Source organism: Elaeis guineensis, chromosome 1 (assembly GCF_000442705.2).
Source record: "Elaeis guineensis isolate ETL-2024a chromosome 1, EG11, whole genome shotgun sequence".
Classification (NCBI taxonomy): Eukaryota; Viridiplantae; Streptophyta; class Magnoliopsida; order Arecales; family Arecaceae; genus Elaeis; species Elaeis guineensis.
This window is the reverse complement of record NC_025993.2, coordinates 39,535,180-39,546,434: the sequence shown is the minus strand read 5'-3', so window position 1 is coordinate 39,546,434 and position 11,255 is coordinate 39,535,180.

The window sequence follows — 11,255 nt, the reverse complement described above, 5'->3', positions numbered from 1 at the left end:
GCATCCCAAGGAAGGGGTGTATACAACACCCAAGAGAAGAGAAAGGGAGAGGAAGATAGGGCGTGGGGAGAGCCTTTCGGTGTGAGGGGCTACTGATTTTGATGCTCTAGGGATCTTAGGGGAGGTCTCTTTAAATAGACATAAGGATTGAATCCTATTCAATCTCATAATACAAGTCCTACTTGCATTAGGATTCCTATTAACTTAAGTTATCCAACTTACATTAGGAAGCCCATTAGGTGCCAACTATTGGAGCCCTTGCACCCATAATTAGATACCCTCTTTTGCACCCAAGAGACAACCCATATAAAAACCAAAGGTCCTCTAATTAATGAATACACCCAAATTGATCAAATCAAAGTGGCACCCCATAATAACTATCAAAGAGATTCATAAGCGACTTGCATCCTTAATTTATATAATCAATAACCTTAAACACCCAACAATTGGAGTCTCATAAATCATATTCATGTAGGTTATTAGTAGATAATTAAGTTAGAATTATCTTATCAAATAAGTAATCCCAACGGAAAGAGGGATTAGGTCCAACCATGTGCTAGCAAGATTACTATGAACTCAATGGGTTTCTCTAAACCCAATTGATACTTCATAAGCTCAATTTCTTATTCCAAGCCTAATCTCTTTGTTGTGTGACCCTATAGATTCAATTCTATCTGGTAGTGAGATATACAATGATCTCTATCATTATATCATTGAAACTCTTTTCAATGGGTCAGTACAATTCTACTCTAACTCAACAAAGATTGTCGATCTGGAACAATCCTAGTGAGCTCTCACAATCCATCAATAACATCTAACAGTATGTAGTGACAACTTAGTAGAACTAAAATAAATCTCTAGGTATAGTTAACGTGTGATTTAGTCCCTCTATTGTGAGTCCCGACTACATGGCAAGTCATAGATAAATCGTCAAACCTCAACATCAGTCATATGATAGATTGATTAGCTCAAGTCCAGTTGTGACTTCTATGAAATCTTTTTTTCATCAATCACACTACTGTGGCCACAGACTCTTGGACTTAGCCTTTCAAATCTCATAAGACTACTCCTCTCTATCAAGATCGATAGATCCTATCTTGATGCACACCCGACTCCTATAGTAGACCAACTGTCGCCAACATCCACTACAAGGGCTCATTGAGATTCATGTTTATGTGTCAATCAAACTCCAGCAGCCCACTGCGAGTAGCAGTACCATCTCAAGTTAAAGAACTAGTCGCATAACTACAACATCGAGACAATCACTGACGATTGAATAGAAATCTAAGTGATCTCTCGTATGGTTACGCTCAGTGCTAGTTGTTCTCTAAAAACCACCCATACTTGTCGCCCTGTATCTCTACACAATAGATTAGAGATCCATCTATCTTGAAGGAAGTGATTTATTTGCCAGTCTGTCTGGATCCATCATCATCCTCATGATGATCCTATGATCGGGAGTATTTAAGAATGAAATACATGTCTCTAATTCTCAATATTTTGAGAATATGTATCGAAGCTAATTCCATGGACGATTCAAGGACACATCATACTTGAATGAAAAAAAAATATTTTTTTATTGATTATATCAATATATTAAGTATAAAATTGTGTCCTAGATTTATTACAATGTGTCAGTCATATTGGCTTGTAGGACATACATCTAATAATCTTCCATTTGGACTAAAGCCAATTGACCACAAATCTAAGTCCCATCTTCTCAAGGTAGACTTCCATTTTCAGTTAGCTCAACTGCTTAGTCAATGGGTCTACCATGTTATCCATAGAGTTTACTCTTCGCACCTCGACATGAGGTAGTTGCGTACACTGTTGCTTTATGTGTTTGGACTTCTGGTGAGACTTTGGGCTTTTTAGCAAGGGCTATGGTGCCATTATCTTTGCAGTACTGTGTCATGGTATGACATCTAGTTCTACAACTAATATTAGAGTCAAAATTCATCCTACACATCTATAGCACACTTAGCCTTTATTGATCGATTACTCAGAACCCTTCTAGTAAATCGAACAAGAATACACCCTCGAATCGCAACTCAAAATCACCTCCAAGGATCAGGAACAGATCTTTAGTCCTTTTCAAGTACTTAAGGATATTCTTCACAGCTATCCAGTGCTCCTTACCTGGATTCGACTGATACCTGCTCGTGACACTCACAGCAAGGGTAATATCAGGTCGAGTACATAGCATGGCATACATGAGGCTTCCTAATACCGAAGCATAAAGAGTCCTACTCATGCGCTGAATCTCCTCATATATGGTTGGACACATTATCTTGGAGAGATGAATACTATGCCTAAGAGATAAAAGACCTCTTTTGGAGTTTTTTATGCTGAACTTCTTCAGCACTTTCTCTATGTACAGCTTTTGTGACAGGCCAAGCATCCGTTTAGATCTATCCCTATAGATTTTTATTTCTAGAATATAGGATGTTTTCCCTAGGTTTTTCATGGAGAATTCTTTGGAAAATCATCTTTTGACCGTGGTCAGCATGAAAATATCATTTTCAATGAGGAGAATATCATCCATGTATAATACGAAGAAGGTGATTGCACTCCCAATGACTCTCTTATATACACAAAGTTTTTTTTCATTTTTGATAAAATCAAATGATTTGATTGCCTCATCAAAATGATGGTTCCAACTTCGAGAAGCCTGCTTTAATCCATATATGGACCTTTGTAGCTTGCAGACTCTGTGATCACCATCACCGAATGTGAAATCCATATGCTGCTCTATATAGATATCTTCCTCGAGATATCCATTCAGGAAGACAGTTTTTACATCCATCTACTAGATTTCATAATCATATTAAGCTACAATAGCAAACAAAGTGTGGATGGATTTCAGCATGGCTACGGGCGAGAAAGTTTTTTGATAGTCAATGCCCTCATGCTGACTATAATCTTTAGCCACAAGCCTAGCTTTATAGGTCTCTACCTTACCATCAGCACCTAGCTTCCTTTTGTAGATCCAGTTATATCTAATAGGTACAATACCTTCAGGTAGATCCACTAAAGTTCAGATTTGGTTCGAGTGCATCGAGTCAATTTCTGACTTCATAGCATCTAATCATTTCTCAAAATCAATGTCAAACATCGCCTTGTCAAAGGTATTAAGATCATCACCATGACCCCTATCTCCCATAAAAAATATTTTCTTTACTTTCTCCATAAGCATACCCATTTACCTTTCAGAAAGTCGGAAGGTCCTGCTAAATCTATGAGGTGGCAGAGGAACATCAACTACTGACTCATGGACTATGAGTTTCTGAGGATCTATAGCTCTAGACTCTTCAGAGACTTTCTCTTTGAGTTCCACTAACCTCCCACTGCCGCTATCCTGGATAAACTATTTTTTCAGAAACACAATATTTCGACTAACAATCACATTATGGTCATGTGAAAAGTAGAAGTAGTATCCCATGGATTCTTTTGGGTATCCTATAAAGTGAGCTATAATAGATCTATCCTCCAACTTTTTTGTCATCTGTCTCTTGACATAGGCCGGACATCTCCAAGTCTTAAGATAACCCAGACTTGACTTCTTACCGAACCATATCTCATACAGTATGGTAGGAACAGACTTTGAAGGAACTTTATTTAACAAGTGAATGGAAGTTAACAAGGCATGTCTCCAAAGAAATAAGGGTAGATCAGTGAAGCTCATCATGGACCTGACCATATCTAATAGGGTCCTGTTCCTCCTTTCAGATATCCCGTTGAGCTGAGGTGTTCCAAGAGGGGTACACTGAGAGACTATGCCGTTGTCCTTAAGATATCCCAAAAAATTCTAACTAAGATATTCACCTCCTCGATCAGATCGAAGAACCTTAATAGATTTGCCTGTCTGCTTTTCTACTTCAAGCCTAAATTTTTTGAACTTTTCAAAGATCTCAAATTTATATTTCATGAGATACACATATCCATACCTAGACAGATCATCGGTAAAGGTAGTGAAGTAGCTGTAACCATCCCTGGCCTGCACATCAAATGGCCCATACATCGGTGTGTACCAGGACAAGTAACTCTGTGGCCCTTTCTTCATGTCCTACAAAGGGTATCTTGGCTATTTTTTCTCGAAGACAGGATTCACAAGCTGGATCGACTCTGAATTAAGAGAGCTAAGGATCCCATCCTTTTCTAATCTATTTATCCTATCCTCTCCAATATGGCCTAGTCTATGGTGCCACAAGTACTTCTGGTTAATCTCATCTCTGGGTCTCTTTTGACCTACATCACTCACTATTTGCTCATTTAGGTTCACATTCGCAATAATATGCAAGTGATAAAGACTGTCAATTAAAATACCTCATGCAACAAATTTATTTCATAAATAAATGGAACAAAAGTCTTTATTGAAACTAATTTTAAAACCTTCCTGTGCTAGCACAGACATAGAAATTAAATTTTGACTAGCTACAAAAATATAATAACGGTCTTTTAAATCTAATCTAATACCAGACGGTAATTGAAGTGGAAAAGTGCTAACAGTCTCTGCAGCAACCTTTGCTCCATTGCCGACCCGAAGGATTATGTCACCTTTCCTCAACCTCCTACTTTCTATCAGACCTTGCATTGAGATACATATATGAGCATGTGAGCCAGAGTTCAATATCCAACTAGAAGTAGAAGAAATCGTAAGGTTAGATTCAATTATGAGCATACCTTCGGAAGGTTTGTCACCCTTTTTGATCTTCAGGCTCTCCAGGTATTTTGGATAGTTTCTCCTCCAGTGACCTTCAGCAAGACAGTGAAAATACTTTTCCTTTACCTCAGCCACCTTTGGACCATCCTTCTTTGGCTTGCTTTCTCTCTTCTGCTTCTTTACAGATTTAGCCTTCTTCTTTCCAATAGACTTTCTCTTCGAAGAAAAAGTCCATTCCACAGCGAGAACAGTGCCCTTTGAACTCTTCAAGGTACTCTCTATTGTGACCAACATGTTGACAAGTTCAAAAATAGTACAGTCAAGTTTGTTCATATGAATTGACTATATAAACTGGTAAAGGATTGAAGGATCAGATCCATCTACAATTTTTTTTGCATATCAAGCCCGAGCTTCCCAAGCTCCTCAATGTCCTTGATCACTGTTATATCGTGCTCATGGACAGACTACCCCTCACACATCTTGAGGTTGAAGAGTCTCTCGGACACTTTGAAGCATGCAGTACGACTTTGCTTACCATATAACTCTTGTAGATGAGTCATCATGGCCCAGGTAGTGGGCATATGCTCGTGCTGGCTTTGCAACTCATTTGATATAGATGCCAGCACATAGAACTTGATTCGATTGTCTTCATCTGTCCACTTCTCAAAAGTAGCTCTCTGCTCAGTAGTAGGACAGTTTGGCAACACAACGGGATCCTGGTCGAGAATATTGCTTAACTTTTCTGAGGTCAGGATAATCCTGAGATTTCTGAGCCAGTCTTTGTAATTATTATCTATCAAACGATTGGTTTCAAGGATGCGAGCTAGAGGATTTGAGGCTGACATGATGGTTTAACTGCAAGAGTAGAGATTCAAGTTAGACTTTTGTACTTAATATTTTAATTCACTTTTGGAGACTTTAAGATGCAAATAATGATGCCCACTAATTTTTTGGATCCCTCCACTCTTCTGAAAGGAAACAAAAATTCTAATACGATAAAAGATTTTTAGTGGATGCTGCGATCCTACCGATGACATGCAGCTCACCTAACAGTTATTGGTAGCATGCACATCGATGCGTAGGCAACTCTTTGTCTAGATTTTTTACTAAACATGTTGCAGTCACTTGATCTCTAAGTCATGTGGGCTCACCTAACAGTTATTACCCACACTTCTTAGTGAAGCCTGACCCATCATTCACAAGCAGATGCAATGCCGTCATTGGGTCCCTCACCTAACAATTTTTGGGCCCAACCCTATCCCTATCCTGGAGCAACTCCTTGCTAATAGAGTGGTTGTATGTTTCCGATGCAACTGAACCACTGTGACTAGTCGAGAACAATCAACATTGATAACACACCTGCACATCTATAATATATTAGGAAATATGTCTCAAAAATCAATCGTCACCCTGTTAACGATTGAGCAATCTTGTATGGTAATTGATTTGTTAATAAATAAAATATATTTGGTATTTTCATCATAAGCTTTCATCTTCTAATGATCTTTGTTGTTATGATGAAGTTCTTAGGACTATTTAGATTCAATAAAGAGAGAATTTATCGATTAGTCTTTAAAACTGTTCACGATCAAATGATAGGCTGTTAACAAGGATGACATCTTCTATCGAGCATAGGTCACTGTAGGCCATATGGGTTGGTTATCTTCTTAACCAAGGAGTGTGGAGATAATAGTATGGTATACAGGTGAGATGTAAAGGTACATCATCATTGAACATGACCAACTCCAGAGCATTCTGCTGTCGAGAATATCTTTGATAGGATATAGGTATAAGTGTCCCTTAGACCTGAGATCACCTCAGTGACTTGTAAGCAACTCACTGTGCTTTGGTACTGGACTAACTGAATTTCTAATTCAATGATAGAAGACTTCTGGGCTAGTCAAGTACTTGCAAAGTCAGAGTGTGATCGAGATGGGATTGACCACTCCATGAGTTGGAGAAGAATGAGTCACTGTATTTCAATTTAGCAAAATTTTGGCCAGGATAATCCATCAGATGGATTTGATATTTTGAAATACAATGTGGACAATCTGATCAGAGTTGACAGTTAAACTCTGAGGTGTCCTATGATCATTTTGATCAAGGGAATGAATTATATGGAAACTATATCCGCATGGGTTCTAAGGATGTTGTTCTACATATTCGATCTATCCGATTGTCGGGTACCATTGCTAGATGGTCACTTCGATTGGTACAAAAATTTATTCTTGTGCTACCGATTTAGGTTTGGATCTATGAAGTCACACACATTAGAGTTCATGATCCGATCGGATGGTTGATCAATGATTAAGGATCATTCTAGGGTTAAATGATCAATACGATTGATATTTAACCTAGTGTAAGTGTTGCAGGAGGATCGATTAGCAATTCGATTGTTAATTGGCTTAATTTGATTAAGCCAATGGGCTGAGATTAAGTCTAATTGAATATGATTTAATTAAATTTTATTTGAGCTTGATTGGATCAAGTTCAATTGGTTTATTGGATAAACCAAGTGCAAGAAAAAAACTAGTCCTAGTTCAATTAAGACTTGGGTCAACCTAATTTCTAATTTGATTAGAAAATTAAATCAGATTTAAATTTAATTTAATCTGATTAAATTAAATTTTTAATTGGATTAAGACCTATTTTAATTGGGTTGATCTAATTTTGGTTTGATTTGATTTGAGAAACCAAATTAAAATAAGCCATAAGATAGAATCTTAGTAAGACTAGGATTTCACCTTGTGCCACATAAGCCCCCCCTACACCCCCTCTCTTATTCCATGCCAATCCCCTCTTATTTTGTGTGACAAAAGTCCTCTCCTAGGTCTTTCCCATGTCCAAAAGGTTTTTTCTCTTCTTTCATACATGGAAAGTGGTTGTGGATCAAATCAAAGTAGGAATAAGTTTGGATTTCAAATTCTATGAGATAGAGTTTTAGAAATCCAAAACTCTTTCCTTTTTGCATCAAATTTACTAATTTTTTTTTTGAGATTTTTATGGCTTTTAGCACACACATTGTGCACCCTTTTCTAGTGGTCCATGCATGAAAATGAGGAGGCACCCAAGAGTTGGGTGCCCCTTATCTTGCCATGTTTGGATAAGCCTTGACTAGGTATTTGACCTAGATAAGGACTCTATCATATCTCTCTCTATAAAATGAGTTTTTTTATGAAATTTTTGTATATTATAGAGATTTGATAGATCTTTGGGGCATCCAAGAATCAAAGAGAAAGACTTTTGGGTCATGGAGATATAATAGACACAAGATAGGATGTCTAGGAGAGAGTAAAGAGAAGAAGAAGAGGGTCTTCTTCTAGGGTTGTTAGTTTCATCTCTTCCCTTCCTCCATCTTGAGTTTTTCTAAGAGCATCTCAGATTTAAAACTACTCCTCCTACTTCTCATCTTTAGAAGAGCCCAAATCAAGAAGAAGGAGGCACCTGATCAACCATCGAAGAAGGATTAGCGCAGTACTAGCATACTGTGCGCAGGACTTCTGGTCGAGATTCGTGAGCTCGTGTGGATGACTTCTAGAGACCGGATGCATGTGCAGTTTGCAACATCATTCTCAAGCCCAAATCAGCAACGTTAGAACGTCTAACTTGCAAGGTAATAGATCTAATCTATTGTTTAATACATACATTAGATGTAGTATAGAAACATGTTGATATGATCAACATGTACTTCATGCTCTATATATTTTAATTTTTAATTTAATATTATGTAATAATCATGTAATAGGATCTTAGATCTAGAGATTCTCTAATTTTAAAAAATAAATTTTGATTTATTTTAGTCTTCCGCTGTCTGATCTTGAAAAAGTTTCAAGATCTAACCCTGAAATCCTAAATCTGGTTCCTACAATTGGTATCAGAGCCTAGGTTGTTTATTACATGATTATTTATACATACTTAGATTATTTTTTAAATTAGATCTAATTTATAATCTAATTATTAAATCTGAAATTATAATTTTAGATTAATCACGAACTGCAAGATTGTCCTGCTGTAAGGTTTACCCCTTACAGTGCAAAGGTTGTCCTAGTTCGTGTAGACCTATCTTTAATCATAAGTTTGTTAGATATGATCTAGAATAAATTTATAGTTTATTAGATTTAAAAGGTGTTTAAATTTAAAATAAAATCTCTTTGTTAATAATTTTTATGCAAAAAAATTATTTAAAGTTGAAATTGTTTCAATTACATGAACCTGTTTAGATTAGATCTAAAGTAGTTTCATGTTTATTTCACTTGCATCTTGATTATGAATCAAGATTGGTAGAACCATATTATAAAATTATTTTATAAATATAAAAATTATTTTTGAAAAGTCGAACCCAACCCTCAGCCCAAAACTTAATTGAGAATTAAGAAGTTGTTTGATTTGGTTCTAGGATTGTAAATTGAAGAACCTAAGACACAAACCATATCACATTGGGTTAATGGGTTAGTGGAAATTAGGTCCATTAATTGGGTTAGACCTATGGTTAGATTAAAGATGGACTTAATTAGGGAATTGACTAAATCTAATCAATTATTGTCTTAGATTAGGTCAAGGATTCTCTAGATCAATTACAATAGTTGTAGTTAGTCAAGTCCATGTCTTTAATGAGAACCAAATGGACTTGATTCTTGGCTAAGCGATCTAGCACAAACTGTTAGGTTGATCTAATCGAAACTAATTAAATCAGTTGGTGTCTAAGGTAAACCAGACCGATGGTTTTTAATTGGGAGCCCGCTTATCTGACCATTTCTGATGGTGTCTAAGGCAAGCTTTGATCGATCCTCCCACCGATCGAACTTACCTGGCCTCTTGGTGAAATTATATTTTGATCGAATCACTTGACTATTCGAGTTGATCAATGTCAGCTAGGTAAATCAGTGTGATTGATTTAGGTGCTCCTACACCAGCCCATTTTAATGGTCTCCCTTAAGCTAACTTGGTGAAGACAGTGGGAGGATCATGATAAACTGATTCTTCTGACCTTCTCCTCTAAATGAATTAAATCCTCTAAAATTATTAGATCCTTGAAATAACAAAGTTATGGAGATAATTGAGTCATAGCCTCCCATTAAGGTGTTTGATAATGGATCCATTAACTCAATAATTATTGCAGATCCAAAAGCCTGGTGCTTGTTGACTCATAAAATTATCACTCATCATATGACGAATTGGAAGTGTCTCTCTAATGGTGGTTAGGTTGGCCAACCAAAGTTGGGCTTAATCATTCATTGGTTAGATGCACCAAGTATGGTCATGTTAATGGTTGAACCTAATCGGATCCTTACAATGGAGGCCAAAGCTTACTGATTAGGTTTCTGAGGCAAAATTAAAATTACTAGAAATTGTTTAGAGAAACAATTGGTTATGAACCTACCCTTAGATGTACATGGGTTGGCCAACCAAAGTTGGGCTTGTGTGCAGTCTAAGTGGATTCTAGTACCCACTAAGGAATTAGGGTAATTCCTCGAATTGGAGGTAGAGGCTACCAATTCGAATAAAATAGTGAGAGAAATCTTTTGATTAAAGTATAAATCTTTAGGTTTAATGAATCAATTACTAATTAGGTTATGATTTTTCTTTGAGCAGATATGGCCACTTCCCCATCGCTCCGATCATTGTTGGACAATGATAAGTTGGTGGGACTCAACTTCAGTAGCTGGTACCGAAAGTTGAAGATAGTCTTGGAGCATGAATGGATCCTATATGTGATAATGGATTCTGCACCTGAGGAGCCAGCTGCCAATGCATGTGGAACAGTCAGAGACACTTACCAGAAGTGGCTCAGTGATCGGACCATGGTGCGCTGCATCATGCTGGCTACCATGAGCGATGAGTTTAGATGCAAATTTGAGATGGCTTAGCCAAAGGACATGCTTCAAGTGTTGGAGGATGCCTTTGACACACCCGATGATGTGGAGAGGCACAAAACTAGTTGTGCCATCTTCAATGCCAAAATACAGGATGGTGCCTCTATCACTGATCATGTATTGTACATGATCGAGCTGATGGAGCATTTGAGTAAGATCGGCTTTTCCTTGCATGAGTAGCTTGGGAAAGATGCAATACTGAACTCGCTGCCGAAGTCTTATCTCCCATTCCTCACTCATTATAGAATGACAAAGCCTGAAGTAAACTACCACGGGTTACTGGGGTTGCTTCAGAACTTTGAGAAGGATCACCAACTCCACAAGGAGTCGGTGAACTTAGTGGGAGTTTCATCTTCTGGTTCCCGACACTTTGAGAAAGGGAAGAAGAACAAGAAGAAGAAAATGGAAAAGGTGCAAGTTCAGACTGGGACATCAGTGCAGGGCCAGACCAGAAAGATCAAGCCCGATAAGAGTCTATTCAACTGGCAAGCACCCTAGATTAGATAGTGTATCAGATATCTACTTATGGCACTGTAGGCTAGATCATATAAATAAGAACAGAATAAACAAGTTGACTCAAGAGGAAATCCTCGAAGTCAGTGATTGTGAATAACTTCCAACCTATGAGTCCTATCTTCTTGGTAAAATGATCAAGTCATCTTTTACTGGAAAATGTGAGAGAGTTACTGAGCTCTTGGGCCTAGTACATACTGATTTAT